Consider the following 20,555-nt stretch of genomic DNA (forward strand, 5'->3'; position numbering starts at 1 on the left):
AGCATTGTCTCTGTGCTGTGCTCTTAACATGCTCTTGCTCTTATTAATTGGGTACTTAATAAGAATTTGTGAGGAATCCACCTTTCATATACTGCCAATGTGAAAGGGATTAATATAGAAGAGATCTAACAAAGGAAACAAAGACAAGCCCTGACCCAGAGACCTCCTAATCAAGGATTTAGACAGTACACAACAGGTGAATACCCTGGTAGGATAAATGGAGACAGGAAGGAGGAATGGAAGACAAGTGCATTTGCCTAAGCTAATAATCACAGTGATCTCAAGAGTCACAGGTGGTCACTAGCTGAACCCATGACTCAACAGCCAAAAAAGTTCAGTCCAAAAGATCACAAGACGAATGTGCTCTATGTGTGCACCACTCAAAGCATTTAAAAGCCCCTGGAAAGGCTCCCATTAATGAGGCCTGAGGAGCTGAAATATTCACCTCCTGGCTTTAATCATTATTGGATGCAAAATTTGTGGGTGCAATAAAGACAGTGGTTTTATGGCATGTTTTAATCCCTCAGTAACTATTCTCACCAAATACCTCTGTGTTCCTGAGGTGATAAATTGCCTGTCTCTTTCCCTCTGAACCACACAGGCTAATGCCCTTCGGGACTCCACTTTTAGTAGCAGTCCCTCCTGACACCAGCAAGCCACAGGCACCAGCCACCTTTCATCTCAAGTGATATCTCTTCCTGCTGTATTAAGAGATTTCAAAGCAGCACTTTTCAACCTCTCCCCGTTTTTGAAGATTGGAACTTTCTGACATTCAGTGGTGTCCTTAAAAACTTGCCTAACCCTTCCAAGCACAGTAGGTGGTCTAAGAAAAGCTATTCCTACTCCTGATAAATTTTGACATTCCTAGCTATTCATTGGAAAAGTGTAGATTTTTGCCTTTTCTGGAAAACTTGTTCCAAATGCAAAGCAAACTTAGCATTTTAGTTCATCAGGTCAATGATTTTCCATTGCAGCTCAGAATAATGCAGGATCAGATCAGGTAAGCATGCAATGAGGGAGAGATTAAAACTGCTGCAAGTTGGTGACGAAAGGCCACTCATTCATACAAGGATATGTCACCTTTGTCATCTTTGGTTTGTACAGGTTATATATACTCCCTCAATATATGCCAGAGGAGCATTTCTGCCACAGAGTAAAACTCTGAGAACAAAGTCCTCAGCAGTTTTGTGCAATACTGCACTAGATATGGCAAAAGTAACCCACAGAAACAGCCACATTCAAAGCCAGGGGACACAGACTCTCAGCTCATCTGTGCTGCAGGGTCACTGATGCATCAGGCAGTGCAGAGAGACACCCCTTCCTCAGACAGGTTCTTACAAACAAAACCCCTTGCTTTACTGTTCTGGGATAACACATGTGCCCCTGGGCTGCGGGTGTAGGTGACACAAGTCACACTGCCAAAAGCACAGTTCCCCTGATAGGAGCTACATTCACAGTCAGGCATTTTGCTGGTGGAGAATACTGTTCAAGCTGTATTGGCAGAGTAGAGGGATGTGGACCTGATCAGAGAGAAACTGGCAGGTTTGCATACTGTGTATTATTCCTTCCCAACCTTCTCTTCTGAATAAAAAATGGTGTGGAGTCTAATTTCCTCTCTGAATAAAACATGAATATAGATAAGACAAAGTAAGGACCCAAAGACCACAGCAGCATACTTTCTTGCTCTCCTTACTATTCAACATCATGGCAGCTCACATATAGAGCAGCTCTAGAAACCATCTGTCATTGAGCAGTTCTTTATTCAAATGAAATCAACTGTGAAGTAATCATGGTTCTCATTTTTATTATCTCTCCTTACAGTGAACTTGATTAAAATCCAGCGCACGGTATGCAAACAGGCTGTTGTAAATTTGTACTCTGACAAAAGGGGAAAGTAAGTGATCTGCCCACAGGCCTAGAACTTTGTCATTATACATGGGGACAAAAAAAGGAAGGGGCATACTGGGTTGCATAAACAAGTTTGTCCGGACACAAACTGTCCTAGCCCTATACAAAGGCCACGTCTGCTGCATGACACCATCAGAGGGGCCGAGGAGAAGCTAATTTTACTAGCACGTATAAAAGGCTGGGGCATGTTCTGAATAAACCAGATAGCCTGGCTTCAGCAGCACGTGCTTTAAAGTCTTTTGCCCAGGAGGATGATCTGAGCTTCTGAGGAATGAACTCAAAACAGACGTGATTCTCCTTTCACTTCTGGCGGTGTAAATGGGGAGTGATTCCATTGTATGGCTGGTATGAATGAGACTGGGAAAGAGTCCCAATCAGTCAATCATTCCCTGCTTTGTCTATTCATTAAACCCCTCTTCTCCTCTGCACAGATGGCCAATGTACTATTGTACTCTAAGAACTGGCCAAGTTAAAAAAACAACACAAAGGAATATGCCTGACAAGTCAGCAATAAATGTTTGTTTCTCAAAAAAAAAAAAAAGGAAAGGGGCATATTAGCCTGTTGTACAGATAAGGCTTAACCTGTGCATGTACACATATGTGAAAGTTGATACAGATCCATATATATGTAGATATGCAGAACCTCTATAACATGCATGCACACACTGTGAGTGCATGTGTATATATACCTCGCCCCAACGCCCACTGATTTCCCAGCACAAGGCAAAAGGTGTCATTTTTTAAAATCACAGTAGCTGCTGCTGTGTTAACAAACCTTTCTTTGTGTTTGGAAGCAGCACGGCTGGAGAGTGAGAGTGCAAGAGATAGTAATTAGGTACAGCAGCCTTTTGCAGCCCCCTAAGAGCAGGATCATGTCCAGGAGTGCAGCCACGAAGCATGGAGGCTGTGCCCCAGCTCCTGGCACTGCCAGCTGAGGCAGCAAGCACTGGGCTGGGAAGGCAGAGGATGGAGGAGGAGCATGAGGTGAAGGGCAGACAGGGGATGTCATGTCAGTCCTGCCAGACTCCTGGGGTATAACTAGAGAAGAGATGGTGCCATTCAGCAGATCCCAGCACATCTTTAGAACCAGTGAGTCAGGGTCTGTGGAAGATTGGACATTTAGGTCAGCTCTCCTTAGCCCTAGAGTGCTCAGGTATGAAATCTTTGTACCTTCTTCTAGCAAAATCCTGTAGAATAACTACCTGGAATTAATACTTACACAGGTCTCAGTTCCCCCCAAGGTCTAAGGAATTATAGGAAGGATGCCTTTTCCACATGCCCTTAAAGACACTGCAAAATTAAATCCCTACTAAAATCTTAGAGCTCTGGTTAGTCACAGGGACCCACAACAAATTTGGTGGCTGTAACATTCACACAGTGCACAGTTGTATTTGCCAGCATTTTATGGGGTTTCCAACATAGCACACTGCTGAAAGGGTGATCCAAGTCATCCTGAGTGCCATGGGCTGAGCAAATGCACCCACCACCTGCACCCAACCACTGGCTTCTCATTAGCTGGCATGCAGAGATTAATCAGCAAACTTCTTGGACAGCTTGAGCCATGCCAATGGTGGCCACAAACTCGTGTGGGGATGGACTGTACTGGCTGTGCAGGAGGCACTGGCCACACTGCTTTAAAAAAATCAGATGGATCTGATTTTTTTAAAGCACTGTCTGGGACACAACTTGCTCGTGATAAGAAATACCAGCATTTTTTGCTTAAGTAAATCTCTCCAGTTGATGGTATTTTGTGTTAAGCATTATTCAAGTCAGCTTTGGCACAACCCAGGAACAGATTCTCTGTCTGTAATGCCCCCAACTCATTTAATTTGCCATTACCAGGACTGAGGGGGTCTGTATCTAGGACATGAACAATCTTCCTAGCCTGGGTGTTCCTTGCCTTGTTACCCAAGGACCGATAGTCACATGCTAGGCACAAGCCACGTGTCAGTTGAGATGCTGCTTCTCATCCCATATTGAAGAGACCATGTTCTTAAAGATTTGGAGTCTGTGGAGGGGTCAAAAAGGTGTTCTCCATCAGCTGTTTCTTTGCAGGAAATGTGCTGAAGCTGGTGCATCACTGGAACATGTAGTAGATGTACACAGGGTATGGGGTGGTTTGTGCTGCTGACTCTGCTCTCCTCAGGCAGGACACCTGGCACTGGTGTCACTGCCTAAATCATGAGCTGAGAGCTATAGGGGACTTTCTTCCCTCCCTACAGGGCCTTTGAGACCCTGCAGACATAATTCACTGAGAATGGATTCCATAGCCTTATACTCAGAGAAATATCAGGCCTGATAAGACAGGACAGCTTTGTGTAAAATAATGAGTTTTCAAGCCATTTTGGTCTGAAAATTGGAAGTATTCTTAGTGAAAAAATAGGGAGCATTTCTTACATATAACAGGATGTTCATGGTAGCCCTGGTATATGTCATTGTTTCCTGTGCAAAAAGTATGTTGCTGTAGTTCTTTAGTGAAGGAAATTATTCCAGTAAAGGGAAAATAAGGGAAAATCTGAGAGAGCACAGGGCACTTCTGAGCGTACAGAAAGCAGCTGCAAGAACAAAATGCCTGTTTTGTCTGTGACAGGTAGGAACTCAAATATGCAGCACCCAAGAAATAAAAGGTTTTACCCAGGCAATAAACAGAAGACGATTACTTTGGAGCTGCACATAAACGCTGAAATTCCTTGGCAATGATTTCATACCTTTTCCTGAGGCACACTCTGCTGGTACGTTAAACCTGTATCTTCCCATGTCCCACAGGGATTTATGTTTTTGTTACTCACTCGAGGTGGGACCGTGGGCAGGGTCAAGCAATCCACCTAGAGGTGAAAATGTGGGAGCAGCCCTCCCTCCAGCTTCTTCTCTGGGGGTTTCATTTGCTGCGTTTTTAATAATGAAAACCAAACCAAAACAAGAACGCAGCATCTGAAGTGTTTAGAAAACACAGGGCCCCGCTGAGATGAAAGCAAACTGTGCTCCCTCATCAGGTGTATGGAAGTCTGCACCCTCCTGTATTTATCTGCTCCCTGCTAACCTCAATTCACCTTCATGGCATCCAGGGAATCTTTGCTACAGGGCTCAGGTATCAAAGCCTTCAGTTTCTGAGCGTCTCGTGCTTCATCAGATTAGGGCGTTGCACATCCTTCCATTGATCCGCTGGGCTTTGGATGTGGCTCCTTTGTGCCTTCTCCAGCACATCTCGACTTCTCTCAGAATGCCTGCCTTGTTTTGGACATAGGTAGCCCACCCCTCATATAACCTTGGATTCTTTATAAATACCAACACTTGGAAACAAGACCCAAGAGGCCCCCCAGGAACCTGTTGGGATAACTTGACCCTCAGCTGATCCACACAGAATGAGAGCAGCAAAAGAGAGGTGCTGAGCTGCATGGTACAAGGGGAAAGAAAGCTTTAGAGTTCTCCTCAAACTCTAAGCAAATAATTTATTCTGCTGCTGGATGGCAGGGACTTTTTCACAAATAATCTAGAGGGTAATCTAAGGGCAAAACTATGGGAGGTTTGGATCTGTCTGAACTACAAACCTGCCCTGACTGGGTCAGACAGCCCTCTGAATTCAGGATACACACAGCTGCCACACAGCACTGGGGAGATGTCTTCATGTTGAACAATTGAGGAAACAAGACATCTTTAACAAAACAAGATATAAAGCCTGGCTGCTTTCATTAAGTATATATAATCTGGGTACATTTTTGTGTAAAAGAGTGACTCACAGGGCTGACATGAGGCAAGTGTATCTCTTGGGAGCTCTTTGAAGGCCATCACTGGTGGCAAAGAAGTTCTTAGTTCTGACTTGAAATGTTCTCTGCTGTCTCAGACAAGAGATTCTCTTCCCCATTCACCACCATTTCCAGTGAACTGAACTGCAGTTTTGTAGCCTGTGTAAACTGGAGTCTCCCAGGGAAATGAAAATTAAAATTGCTTTTGAAATTAAATTAAAAATCCAACTTGCAGAATTTCTCTTTACATTGTATTTTATTTCAAAACAAACTCAAATTTCCTTTTTTGTCAGTCTGTACATCTCCTTAATGCACATTTTAAAGCCTAATCTCACATTCTTCATTTTCTGAAGTAATTATATGCATGGAGTCACCATCCCTCCATAGTTTAGCACTGCAATAATTATGATTATTTACAAGATCAACTGAAGATGACCTGACATGAAAAAAAGCAGACCTGAAAAAGTCTTACATTCCCCCAACCTTATCTTTGTTTTCCCACCGTTATCAGCTGGATTAATAAAGAGATGCTATCTCACCTTCCAAACAACTGCCTTGTTTATGGCCTTAGATCTTCATTACTTTAGCAACTCTCACATCTTGTCTTCACCCTTGGAAGAGAGACATTGCTGGTGCTGCCGGCTACAGGTTCTGTGCTAAAGCATTATCACTGCCTCACTTTGTGTCACTCTGGCTGCACAGGGAGCTAATTTGAGCAGCTTTAGAGAGAATCACAGAACATCTTAGAGTGGCAGGGACCTCTCAGTGTCACCTGGTCACACGCCCACTCACAGCACAGCCAACTTCAAAGCCAAATGCAACTTCAAAGGCAGATCAGGTTGCTCAGGGTCATCCCTGGCTGAGACTGGAGTGCCTCCAAGGATGGAGACTCCACAACAGTCGCTCTCTGAAGCACTCATTGCTCTCTTGATGCTGTGGGGTACCTGAGTGCATCCCACCATGCAGCTATTCAGCATTGACCTAGTGGGAGTTTGTGTGCTGGGAACACAGGGCTAGTCCTTGGTCCTTCAGAGGATTTGCATTCCTTCTTGTTCCTCATGAAAAAACAGTTACCCCTCAGTGCTGGAGTGACTAGTCAGGACAATGTGAATTGCTGCTACTTTCATCTTCATCTTTGTTCCTCTTGGTTTCAGAAAATATTTCCTGCCAGTTTGTCTGAGCATTTATCCTATTTTGATATTCTTTTTACCCAGGAAAAAGAAAAAAGAATCCCCCAAATTCCAATAAAACCTCAAACACTGGAGCTATAATTAAAAAAATAAAAACTTATAAACTTCAAAATGAACCTGAGGCAAAATCATAGAGCAAAAAACCCGTGTGCTTAATCCAAAAACTGTTTGCCTGCCTTTGCTTGCCTCCAATTTTACCTGATCTTCATTGACCTAAAAAAAGTTTTCAGTTATTTTGCTGCCTTGCTGCACTGTTGAATTTTGAGCATTATCTGTGGTCTTGTAGACACAGCTTTTTTGACTCATCCACTGTGGCTTGGTTTTGATTTGAGGCCCACTGGGACATTCACAACCCCTGGACACTGTGGAATCAACTGAGTGGATAAGAAGCAGAAATAGTGGAAGTGATCAGGAGATGTTCTGCAGTCAGTTTTGGCCAGGGGAAGGAGTTTAGGCATGATTTATAGGGGGAAAAGTGTGCAGGGTGTGTCCTGTTCTAGAAAACTATTAAAGCAAATCCATATTTGTAAATGGAAGTAATCAGATACATATAAAAGAGCAGAGTTTGCTCTTTCTAACATTAATGCCACTAATAGTAAAATGAAAGCATATGTGTTGTTGGTGATGCTTGCCAGTATTTCAGTGTGTTGATTTAGGACTGTACAATATATTTCAGTCATAAGAAATTCAAAAAGTCTACCTCAAGTCAGGTTAAGATATCCTCTAACATTTCTGACAGATTGTTGATTTCACCTAAATTAATTTGTATTTTGCTGCAACAATTTCTCTGCTAAAACCTTCCAGGTTTTAAGACAGCAGCCCATATTTTCAAATGAGGCACTGACATTTTCCACTGAACATTGTGTTAAAAGGAATTTCTTTTCCACTTTTGTCAAGCATTTCCAGCAATATATTGCCAGTTTTCTGCTGACTTTGCAAGAACTAAAGGCCATTTTAAGGGATTTGGATAAAAGTCTAATACACTTGCAATTGCTTTACTCCCTCTCAGCTGTCCTAATTCCTGTAGTCCAGATTTCTGGCCCTTCCTGATGAGTTGAATGCAACATGACTCATCTCCTTCTTGACCTACCCAGCTGTTCTTATTTCATTTCCCTTTGCTAGGTCAGAGACAATCAGATCATTTATTTCAACCTTTCCATGATGAAGGGAAAACAACATTTTAAAAGGACGACATATGATGACCAACAACCCAATTACATAGTCTCATTCACGTATTTGTTACCCTGGGTTTTGAGTAGGACTTGGTTATTTGATGTTGATTGATAATATTTGTAGGTATTTGGATACCAGAATATCAGAGTAAGCATGACATATCTTGCTGATTTGTAAGGTCAAGGAAAATTTCCTCTCTATAGCAATACACCAGAGCTCAGTGTAATGCAGGGACTTTTCATCTTCCTTTGAAAGACTGATTAGCAGCCACATCTAAAAACAAGTAACTGGCCCTAGTGAGCCAAAGGTCTAGGCTTTCACTGCAGTCTCTGTATATATCACTACAGAAATATCAATATAGCTTAAGGCCAGCCATTCAGGTTTCTATCTGCCTGCAGATTCTTGTCGTGTTCTCTTTTTGCCAGGTCTCTCAGAGGAATTTGTTATGGTAGGCATCAGCCTTGTCTTGGGTGAAACATCACAAAGTGAAGATAACAGGATGGGAGAGTTAAGCTGGGCAGGAAAGAAGGATTAATGAGGGGAATGGAAACAAACTGGAAAGAGGAGATTATTTCTTTCAATAGGTTGGCCAAGGCAGGCAACATTTTTTTTCTATTTTTCTGTGGCTCGATGTCAAAAACTCCATTATCTATGAGCAAACAGGAGAAGAAACAATTTGCAAAACATGAACACCTCATCTTTATGTGTCTGGCATACACCTTCCTGATTTTTTCTTCCCCCATGTATATTATTTTCCTCTACAATAATGAAAAAACAACCTAATGAAAGAGAAGTAGACCAGGGCAGCAAGATCAGCGTGTTGCATCCACTTCCTTTGAAAGCAGAAACTTCTGCTTACTTCTGGCACTCAAGAAAAACTTATAAAAAAGAAAAGACAGACCTTGCTCACATGTGAGGCCGAGTAGGAGGCCAACCCTTGCTTGCCTTACTCTCATGAACAAGCCAGCTGAACTTGCATATTTGGTGTGAACTTAAAGTGAGCGAAGCTCTGGAATGTACTCCTGATTTGCAAAGGGAAGTCAATCCCCAAAAGGAACTGCACTTGGATCCAGGTGCCCCTCGTGTGTAAATACAGATGCAAAGTGGTGGTAAGCAAGTCTCTTCTATTGTGTAAATTAGAGAGTTCTAAGGTGGGGATTTAAGGGGAACTTTGTCCTGCAATGGATAAAAGTGAGGGAGCTCTGCAGTACAGAAAAGGAGCCAAGGGAAGAATGTGCAGCTAATCCAGACGAAAGACCTACAGGCAGTCTTTAGAAACATGTCAGTACAACTGCCTGGGAGGTTTCCAAATGGGTGCCACATCTTGAACAACTTTCACAGCTTTATATCTGCCTTCACTATGGAAATGAGAGAAGGGAAATGCTGATAGCTGATAGGAGGGCTGAGAGAAATAAGTGAGGTTATTTGAAATGCAGTTGTTGTTCTCTGGTGTTCATTCCCTCCTCCCCTTTAGCCCCCCACAACAGTTTCTCATTTTTACAGAGAAGAATCTGCCCTGCCAATTGTCTGGCCCCAAAGGGCAGGGCGAGTGACGGGTTTGCAGCCCTAGATCTCTTTTGAGATGGGAGTTCTCAGCATCAAGGTCAAAAGCAGGGGTCATGATCCCTTGCCTGCCTGTCTTTCACACTGCTCCTGGCTACATGTACTTCTTTTTAGACATGGCAGATGGTGAAATACTAAAAGTACAAAGGATTACCCAAACCTATTCAATAGCTGAACTATTTGTGTATTATTGTTATTTTGGAGCGGGGGCGGCCTCGGGACACCCTCACTGTGTCTTTCACTTTAAGCTGCCCTTAAACATGTGAGTTTGGAAGGCTAGTGGGAAAAATAATGTTCTTTGCACTGTTTCAAAAGACTGCACAGCACCCCCCAAATGCCCTTTCTGCAAATTTTCACATAAAATCCATGACTGTTCATCACAGTGACAATATTGCCACTCATTTGAAATGAGCTGTGGCTGTCCAGATCATTATTCCTAATTTAGCAACCCGTGTTTTCTTTAGGCCAAAACTCTGAAATCTGAATGAGGCCCTACAAGTTTTTCTCGAGACTAAAATTTTAGTGGAGTTCTTCACAAACTAGAATTGTTAAAAATATTCTGTGCAGCTTTGCTGTTGTGCATCATGTGTGAGCAAAGGAGATTAGAAAGGGGAAGGAGAAGGCTGCCTGCCTCATTCTGTTAGGATGCTGATAATTTTTTCTATAGTTTAACATTTCTCAGTGATAGCCAAACATAGAATTTGTTGCTGAATTCTGATTCTGAAAACACAAGAGTTTTTTGAATCAAACCAGTAAATGCCTTTACTGATTTCATACATTTTCTAGAAGCCTTTAACAATTACTGCAGGGGACAGACTGAGCTGCTCCTGTGTTGATATCAGTTGTGATGGAGAATGGTTCTGAGACTTCTGAATCTTTCCAAACCACTCACAAGTGTTAACATACTCTCAATTTCCTTCAGAATTGCCAAAGCTGGGATGGAAGTGTGTGCATGAGGACATGGCAAGAGAAGGCCACATTCATCCTATCATTAAATTAAAAGGGAAAGATGAGAGGAAAGTATTTGGACTAAAATTTTATGGTGTTTCAGATGTGCTGAAACACCATAAAATTTTCAGCTTTCACAGGCTGTCATGCCTTCAGGAGGAAAAGGACATGCTCTGGTGTCACTGTCACCAGAAAAATGAGAGCAGTGTCTCAGCAGCCAGGTGAGGAGGAAGCCACTGCTCACAGGTGTTTGGTGGAAGTCTCAGAGCTGCCAGCATTGCTGGAGCTCAGCACACAGTTCTGTTGTCTGGCTGACAAAGACACAGTTGGCAGCTGGTGTAAAGGGAGGGAGCACTTGGAAAACCCACAGCCAAACCTGGTTCTCCCAGACATCAGGGCAGATCTGACATGGTTCCACTGCTGAGTGAAAGTTTGACAGTGTTGATAGCTCTTTGGGCCCTGTTAGCAATCACACAGGGCAAGAATGTACCTTGAGCAATATCCAGCACCTAAACACAGGCAAATCTGAGAGAATTGTGCTTCTTTTTTCCTGCCACAAGGACAGAAAGCTTCTGACTAGCATGAAATGACAGTAACACTAGCAAAGTGAAAGGAGGCAATTTTGGGGGCAATGGAAGTGTCACCAGCAGTATGTTGTTTTGTGGATAATTATTCTGTGGTGCAGACCACACAAAAGGCCCTGTGGTACCTTCACTTGTCAAATTAGGTTTGCTGTTAGCAGAAAGCCACAGCAAATCTAAGACCATAATTTTGTGCTCGTGTGGCGTTGTAAAAGCTCTCACCTGAGCAATCAAAAAATTTCCTCCTGAATACCCACAGCATTGTGCAATGCAGGCAACTTTTAGCATGCACAGCCAGGCATATTCAGCTGAATGCTGTGGTGTTCCACCTCAGGGGCATAAACAGGGCTTGTTCTGTCAATCTCAGCAGAAGATTCTGAACATACTCGTCCCATCCTTCAACCTCTTGGGATTTTTGCCTCCATCATACAGAACATGACAGAACTGAATCCCCTCAGACCAATGTTTTTCAAACCACAGTCTTATCCATGTGCACAGTCTAAGCTGCATTTACTGAATGCAGGTCATGTATCCACACACAATTTCTAGAACCACAATCAGGCCCAATGTATTTAAATAACCCTGGCTTTAACTTAAAGGTCAAAGGAAAAATGAGTAATGAACTAATTCTTAAACAATGCAAAATTGAGAAATGTTTCTGGTGTGCAATGTATGTGGCTGTTATCCTCCTTGTGCCACTAGAGTTCATAAATACAATGTAAAGGAAATGTCCTTTCATCTAATATTAACAATCAGAATCTGAAAAAAAGACCATTGACCTTAACATGAACAGAATTCAAATGAGTAATAATTTCCTCCAATTTTAAAAAAGCTTTCAATAATTTTATTGTTTTTAGTTTTCATGGGGCTTGGCTGGTGTTCTGGGAACACTGCTATTTGCTTATCAAGCTTCTGCCCATATATGTTCCAAATTAATGAAAAGCTCTCTAGCCTGGTGCTGGCTGTGATAGGGCTGTGCTCATACATGCTCTGTTGAAGGGTAGGTGGAATATTCTGTATTTTCTCATGCACTATATTTCATTGTGGATTTTTTCTGTGTGGGTGAGGGGGGAAGTGGCTTACAAAATTAGGACTTTATTTTAGTTGCAGTGTAATTGCTTCAGCCTCCTTTAGATGTTTTGAATAACTTGAGAAGTAACAATGCACAAAAGCACAGGAAGCAATATGAGAAGCAAGCCCTTACCCAGCCCAGTTAAAACACTCTGGCCACAGTTTACAAAGTTGGGTGCACAACATTAGGCACCAATACTTGCACTTGGTTCACAAGAGATGCTCCCTCACACCCACAGGCCCCACTGCCTTGGTTCTGGCATCAGATTCTTGGGGATGTCCCCAGAGCACCCAACTCACAGAAAGAAGTGTTCCACTGGGTTGGTTTCTGCCACAGCTGTCTGGCACATGCTCATGGACTGATGTGTCTGGGTCTGGCCACTGCTGCTGCCCAGGTGTCCCCTGGCAGCACCTACACTCTGGACTGGTCCTGCAGCTGAGCAGCAGATGCCCACATAAACAATTCCAACCGAGCTCATGACCTGCCTCAGGCAAAACAACATCAGAGCTTTCCTCATCGTGAGAGGGAAGCAGGGCCTCTAATTTATCCCTTTCCTTCGAGGAAATGATTCCAAGGGCAGAAATTGTATATCCGTGGGCACAAAACAAATCTCCCTCTTGTTCTTTCTGGGGCTGTGGGCAAGTCACTGCCTATCCCAGGGACAGGGTTTTCTTCTGGTTTAACCTCACTAACTGGTGTGCTGTGGAGAGGCTTTGCATAACTGATGAATTTGGGTTATTTTAATGAAATTGCTGCATTGCTGAATGTTATGTTTGAGCTTCTTGCAGCCTGGAAGTATCCTTGAGATGTTTCCACTCTTCCCGTCGGTATCATGGCAAAATTCTTTGCAGCAAGGAAAAGAAGCTCTCACTCCAGGTCTGCTTGAATGCCAGAGATTCAGAAGGGTGAATCTGGCCTGGGATCTGAAACTCTGCAGTCTGAAGAGAAAGGGAGAATACTCAGATGGGGAAAAAAAGAAACCAGAATGTTCTCACTTAAAGAAAATGTAAAGGGAGTGAAGAAACTGGGGCAGAAGAGAGAAACAGAAGGGTAAGATTTTCTAGCAGAGGAGCTGTTCCAACAGCAGAGGATCAGAGAAACTGGCTGTATAGGATGGAGAAATTGATCCATGATCCATGGGAAAAGCCAGCAGATGCAATGAGGGACATCTTGGGACCCTGACCAAATCCTACAGAAGTCTCAAGAGTGATGAACTTCAACTTGGAGCTCCATCCTGCTCTTCTACCACTTCACCTCAGTCTTCGTAGTTCATGCACTGGTGAGGATGAAGGATCGCTGCTTTTAGCAGACTTTGTAAAGTCTGGAGTAATTTTGTCAGTAATTTTTCCTTCCCTGAAGGAATGAGTTGAAACCCACAGCACCTGCAAGGATGGAGGTAGGGAAGTGTTTGATCAAGCAGCTGGACATCTATGGGGCTGCCCACACAAGGGACAGGACAGCTGAACTGCAAATTTCTAGGATGGATTTAATTACCAAAAAAACACGGGCTAAAGAAATAGCTTGGGAATGATCAGGTCATTTGAATTGAACAGTTTGTGGAATAAATACAAATTAAAATAAAAAACCCCCACCAGACCAGCAGCATCTTTCATGGGGAGCCACGAGAGTTTTATGACTCTTGCTCGGTGTAACTGTGATGGACTCGGTGCTTTTTTGCCGGTGATTCTGACATGCAGGGCTGCCCGAGCAGGGGCTGGGCTCCACTGGTGAGAGCGGCCAGGCTGAGCCCTGCCGTGTTTGTTTGGGCTGTAGCGGCACCTAAAGGCAGCCGAGGGCCTGAGCCAGCCTGTGACAGGCACCAGCATCCCTCTGCCTGAAGATAAAATCCCTTGCCTCTAGATGAAGGATAAAATGCTGTTGTGGGGTGGCTGAGCTGAGCAAGCTGACCCCTGGGAAGTGGAAATGTATGTTTATTTATTTCCTTCAGTATTTCCTTCCTGCCTTGCACCTTTTGCACTGCTACTCCTTCCAAAGCTGGCCATGGGTACCAGGTTCCTTTGGTTTCTTTTGCAAGCTATGAACCAGATACTACTTGGGAATTGACACAGAAAAGAATAATTTTCGTGTGGTGAAATGATGAATTGGGTGACCCAACCTTCCGGAGGATGCACCAGGCCAGCATCTCCTGTGGTACAAAAATGCCAATAAACAGCAGATATTTACTGCATAGATTGCAATGAGGTTGGAAAGTGAGCTCATTTCTGACCTATGAGAAACTTCCAGCTGGACAATAAAATCTTTCCCCAGTACCTTCTGGTTTTGTCACCTGTTCTTTCCACGAGACACATGTGAGCTGGGACTTGTTCTGATGTGCTCACTGCAGTTCCCCAAAGCCCAACTGAATGGCTCTGATTAGCACCAGCCAAATATCTGGGCCATAGACTTTCAGGGGAGCCTTTTTGTCTCAGAGCTATTGTTAATGCTTCCTGTTTATTGCAGTTCAGCACAAAGCCTTGCAGCCTGTCCACAGAGCAAAACAGCCAGAGGAGCTAAACACTCTCTACTAAAGGTCTCCTGCCAGCTTTTGCATGTTTCTCCTATCAAAGACAAGAACAGAAGCCTCTGCAATATGCCCAGTGCCAGTGTCCCCTCCTTCCAGGTATTTAAGTATTAGTTGGAGCATTTCTCAGAGGGATTTTGGAGTAACCATGTCTCTCTGGACAGGTTTTTTACCATGAAGAAGATTAGATATGGGGACTTTAAAATTTCACTTGCTAAGGCAGATCTAGGATAGTGAATTGGTTATTTTTCAATACACTATACAAAGAAATCCAGGGGGCCTGAGGTTTTCCAAAGGACAGAACCACATCCAGGAGCAGAGTCAGGCACAAACCTGGAGAAGAGAAGGAACAGGTAAAGCCAGAGGAGTGAGAAGGACAGAGTGCAGGGAACAGGGCTCTGATGGACAGGCAGACTTAATCATACTTGAATTAGTGATGTGTCAGGCTCCACAGGGAGCACTTCCTTCCTCCCCCATGCTGCTATTAGTGAGACATTTCCAAAGGTACAAAGTGCCTGGTGTCCATGATTACTTAGCAGGAACTACCATTAAAATTGCCTTTTAATGGCACTGAATGTCATTTTGGCCTGCCAAGAAACAGTGTAAGACCTGGCTCCAGTTTATGGTGAGAATTGCTCTTGTGGTGAGAATTGCTTTTGCTCATGACTGAAATCAAATTGAACTGGTGCTCAAGGCAGAAAATGGAGGGGAAAAACCCATTGTTAGGGCTAAACAGTGCAGTGGTGCTGGCAGCACTGGGTTTATAAGCCATGTCATGAGCTGCACCACAGTTCCCCTCAGTCTCTTGGCACAGCTGATTTTTGATATCCTGATTTTTGAGCTGTGGGAATTGAGCAAGTCACACAGAGATGTGAATTACCTGGCCAGGGTGTATCTCCAGCTCTAATACTGGACCTGTGACAGGGACATGGGCAGGAAGTACACAGAACAAAATGCAACACAAATCTCTGAGATGGGGAAGTACACAAAGAAGGGGAGCAGAGCCTGCCTGTTCACTCAGCCTTCTAATCCAGGAGCTAGACATGGCTTCTGAAGATGGCAGGGAAAGGCTCTGAACAAATGAAAAGAGGCACACTGCAGATGGTGTAGATGAGCTGTAGAACTTCTTGGTGTGGGGTCTTATTGATGGAAAAGCCTGAAATGGAGGCAAGAGGAAGCTGCACAAGGTCATGCAAGAAAAATCTGTTGAAGGTTACAGAACAGATAAAGGCTACTCCAATTTAGAATATTTCTGGAGCAAGAATGGCTGAGGGCTGCAATTACTCAGGCTATCTCATAGTTCTTTGACATGTTCCTACAGACCTCCTTAGGCATTCACTGTTGGTTGCTGTTGGAAACAGTGTGTTGGACAATATGGGTAATTAATCTAATCCAGTATGGCCATTCCCATAGTTAAGTGCAATTAAAAATGATACTGTGCAACAAAGATCAGTGTCTCTAGTGTGATACTAGAAAGCTGTGACCTCTCTGAGCACCTTCAAACTCCAGGCAGTATCAGCAAGGACAAACTGAGGGGAGATGGAGGTAATTAATTTTGTCATTCTGATGAATTAATACTCAGGGGTGTCACAGCACTTTCTCTTAGCATTTGTCTGAAAAGTCCCTGGGATATATGGGCATTGTCATGTTTTGACATATTTGATTTGTTTTGAGTTTTGAGTTCTATTCCTTGGACACTTTACCTACAGTGGATGCACACAGAGGAGAAGAAGATTTGGATATGACCCCACTTTGCAAAAAGAAAGAAGCAGGACTAAATTATCCCACACAGACACACACAGATCCAAATGCTGCTGCAAAGGCTTGAAACAGAGCCATCTACTGACTCACACTGATAGTGCCTGCCTGTGCTCCTGGGAAGGGTCCTCAGGACCAGGCTGCATCCTGCCTGTGCCCACGATGGGGATAATGATTCATTGGAGAGGGCAGGCTTTTAATAGCAAAGTGCCTGAGAGTAACACAGCCATGGGAATGGAAGCAGAGATGATTCCTTGGCCTGGAACAGCAGGCTGCCTATCGTGGAGGCCAGATAGAGTGATAGCTCTGAACTCTAGCTGAAGAGCACAGCCATGAGAATGGTGTTATTTGATGAGAGCTTGGAGCAGATGGGCAGTGTGGTTAATTAAAGGGCTAGGGATAATGTTTCCTAAATTAAAAAAAAAAAAGAAAAAAAAGTAAGTAGTTGGAAAGCATTTTAAGAAACCACAATCTGCATGTGCAGGATATCACAGAAGGGAAAAATTGAGATAGTGGAAATTTATAAAATAAAATTTAAAAAAAACTAGCTGGTTTAAGGTATTGGAATATTCTCACAAAATGAGATAAGTGCTCTTCAAACAGATTGTGTTGGTGATTGGATGGCAAGGTTAGCAGCAATGGCAAGGGAGTGGAATAAGTAACATGGAAGGTTTGATTATTCCTACGTGCCTAATCTCCATTAACGTGAAGAAAGCTGATCCACACCACACCACTACAGATCTGGTCTGGGGAATTTGCTATCTGAGAGATCTGAGGAGAGTACTGAAGATCTATGCAGACTCTGAAAAGGGCAAGAGAGCACATCTGATCTGGAATTTTCGCTGCTGAGCATTCACACTGCGGTGGTCCCCGGGGGTTGTGGTGCTTCAGAGGTGCTCAGGGTTCTCCTATCAGCTCTCCTGCTTGTTCCTGCTGCTGCAGCTTAATTTGCTCCTCAGTCAGATAAAGGTGCAAGCAGAGGTGGAGAGAATGTTTGTTAATGGAGCTTCTTTGATGCCATATTTTTATAGGTGTAACTTATGATTCAGATAACTCATATCTGTCCTTTTCAAAGTGCCATATCTTAAAGATTCATTTTCCCTCAGATACTTCTAGGCTGACTCACTCTCCCCTTCATGGGCTGGTTGCATAGCCCACAAATTGCCCAGGCCATGGTGGAAACCACCTGGTGAGGGAGTCTGGGGTGGGGAACAGGTCAGGCCTGGGTAATGTTGGGATAACAGGACAGAAATTCATGTGAAAAGCGGAGGCTGGTGGGATGTCAAGGAAGAAATCTCTAGGTTACATTTCCTCTTGTAGTATTCACTGCTTAACCCTCAGTGGTCCTGAAATAATTATGGTTTTGGAAGCTAAACCCCAGATTGTACGTGTGACAACATTGCAGATGAAAGCAAAGCAAAGCAGACAAAAAGAAATACCAGAGATTTAGATTTTCAATGTGTAAGATGAAGATAATATCTATCCAACTATGAAAATGGCTAAAAATTAATATTGTCCACAGATTTTCAGTAATAGGGTAAACTGAATTATACTGATGTAGGGCTGCCTTTGAACAAAAGCATTGCAAAGAGTGTTTAAGAGATCTGAAGACTAACAATAGGTTAATAGAGTTGCTAGAAGAAATGGAAAAGAAATTAAAGTATGAGTAATGCAAACAAATTTCTATGAAGTGACCATTCTTCTTGCCCACTTTGGCAGTTAACATGGTAATTATGCTTTCTATGTAGACAGTCAAAATTCTTTTAAATTGGCACAGAAGGTATTTTATAAGCAAAACTTCATTTGATCAGAAGTTTCAGGCAGGTAAAAATAGCTTTCATGTACTGTAGGTTTGGCCTGTGGTCCTTACTGTACCAGACGTCCTTGAATCAGGATCTTGGCACAATTAGGGCAATTAGTCATGTTGGAGTAAGAGAGCAGCCCAGGTTATATAAGGCACTTAGACTGGACCATAAATAAATGAAAAAAATTGTGGTTAAAATGAGAGTTTTGTATAAGGATCAAAGTGTCAGAGGTTTTAACTGAAATTTTGGCTCCGTTGACAGTGATTGGGGTTTTGCATTTCACTTATGGCCCATGTGCCTAATTAGACACTATCCAAGGCCTTCTATTGGCCTAAAATTTGAGAATTAAAACTCTCAAATGCACATGGCATTATTTATGTGATCTTTTAAATTTTCATTTTAACAGGTCTTGGAAGAATAATCTGTGATAAGTTCTGAACTATAATGATGGTTAATTTAAAATTTGATAAGTCTGACTTGGCCCACTGGGAAATGCTTTCTACCTTTCTAATTCATGGGAATGATATGACATTTCTCTGTCTCATTAAACCACAAATTTAATTGTACATCGTTGAGCTCTTGGAGAAAAATTAACTTATGTACCCCAGAAGAAATCACTTCTTACTATGCCAGCTGCAGCTGCAGTATATAGCAAAGGATATAACTGTCTTGCATTCTTCCTTAGTCTTTAGGGCAAACACAAAGAAAAGGTGTAGCTGTGGAGAAAAACTAAACTGTAAATTGCAAAGAGGGTAAAGAGCCTTTCCAGCAGAAACAGAAGTCAGGAGACCCCAACAAGCTTCTGCAATGAACTCTGTCACACAAAGTGAATACAAAACATTAAAATCTGGGTTTATGTATTTTTTTGTTTTCCCTGACATGAGAAAATGGGAAAGTAAAAGAGATTATGTTCAATTTTAAGCAAAACAAAGAAACTGAACACAAAGACCATTTGAGAAAGGAGATTTTTAATAACTCATTATTCTCATGTGTTGTGAGCTTGCTAGCTTCTACAAGTTTGCACAACTTTGCTAGGAGCAACTGGTTTCTCATCCCATAACCCAGTGCAAGAAACTTGAATGAAGTGATAGGAGATCTGTCACTGCTTGACTCCTCCTGCTATAAACATGAAACAAATATCAGATTCCCCAGCAGTCCTTATTTTGGCTGCCTCCCAGAAGGTGCTGTTCTTTCTGGAATTTCTGAAAGATGATAGGCTGACCCATGGAGGCAAATCATACACTCTGTAGTAAAATCATGAAGTGTACTTTGTGTGCAGAAGTGGAGATGGGTCAAGTGGTCTCCCTGTAATGTGAGCATTGGCAATCTCAGCCTGGGGCAAGAATGGGAATAATGTGTCTTACAGCACTTCATGTCATTCATTTCAGCAGGGAGATCAAGTGTGCAGCCAACAGAGGCTTCTCCCTGCTCAAAATACTTATCTGCATAAACACACACACACACCAGCTGCAGCTGTGTGAACACTGGCACCTATATTCATGCATTAAAAAATCCTCCTTTTACAAGGACCAGTTCAGCATATTCTTACAAAGCTCAAGAAGGGGGCTTACTTAATTATAGGAGTGACAGAACACTATGAAAAGCTCCCATGAAGACTTCTCCCAGGCATGAGACCTGTTTAACTAAAAGAAACATAGTACTGCAAACATTAAAAAAAAAAAAAAAAAAAAAGGTAATCCCTAAAGACTCCTGTCACTATCAGCCAAAGCAGACTCAGAGGCAGTAACCATGAACAGTAACTGAGCATTAACTAGGGTTCTAATTCATACAGCATCCTTTGCAAGGATGAAGGAGAGAAAAACATCTCAAAACATTCTTCCCCGTGGAACTGCATAATCACCTCTCTTTCTTTGCTTCTGGCTCATTGAGAGCCACATCCAACAAGTCACACAAATATTTGTTTATCTTGAAGTGCCTAAGTGCTACAAATGAAGTGAATGGGATTACTCACATGCTGAGAGATAAATATGTGCTTTGCTGGATCAGAGCCACAGATCTCAGCAACTTGGGCTGAGCTCTAAAGATGGGCTGCAGAAAGATCCCAATTCTTTGACCAGATATTCCCCTACTGGATTCCTTCTGTAGTAAACATGTCTGGCTGCCAATTTCTGCATATTTCACCTTGCAGTTGAGAATTTTGCTCTGTTATCTGTGGCAGGTAACACACAATTATCTCCTAACATGCATAACATGACACACCCTCAGAAAAATAATAATAAAAATCCTTTTAATGAGCATTTCTCTGTACAATTAACCTCTTTGCCTGCTCTCT

The sequence above is a fragment of the Serinus canaria genome, chromosome 5 (assembly GCF_022539315.1).
Source record: "Serinus canaria isolate serCan28SL12 chromosome 5, serCan2020, whole genome shotgun sequence".
Taxonomy (NCBI): Eukaryota; Metazoa; Chordata; class Aves; order Passeriformes; family Fringillidae; genus Serinus; species Serinus canaria.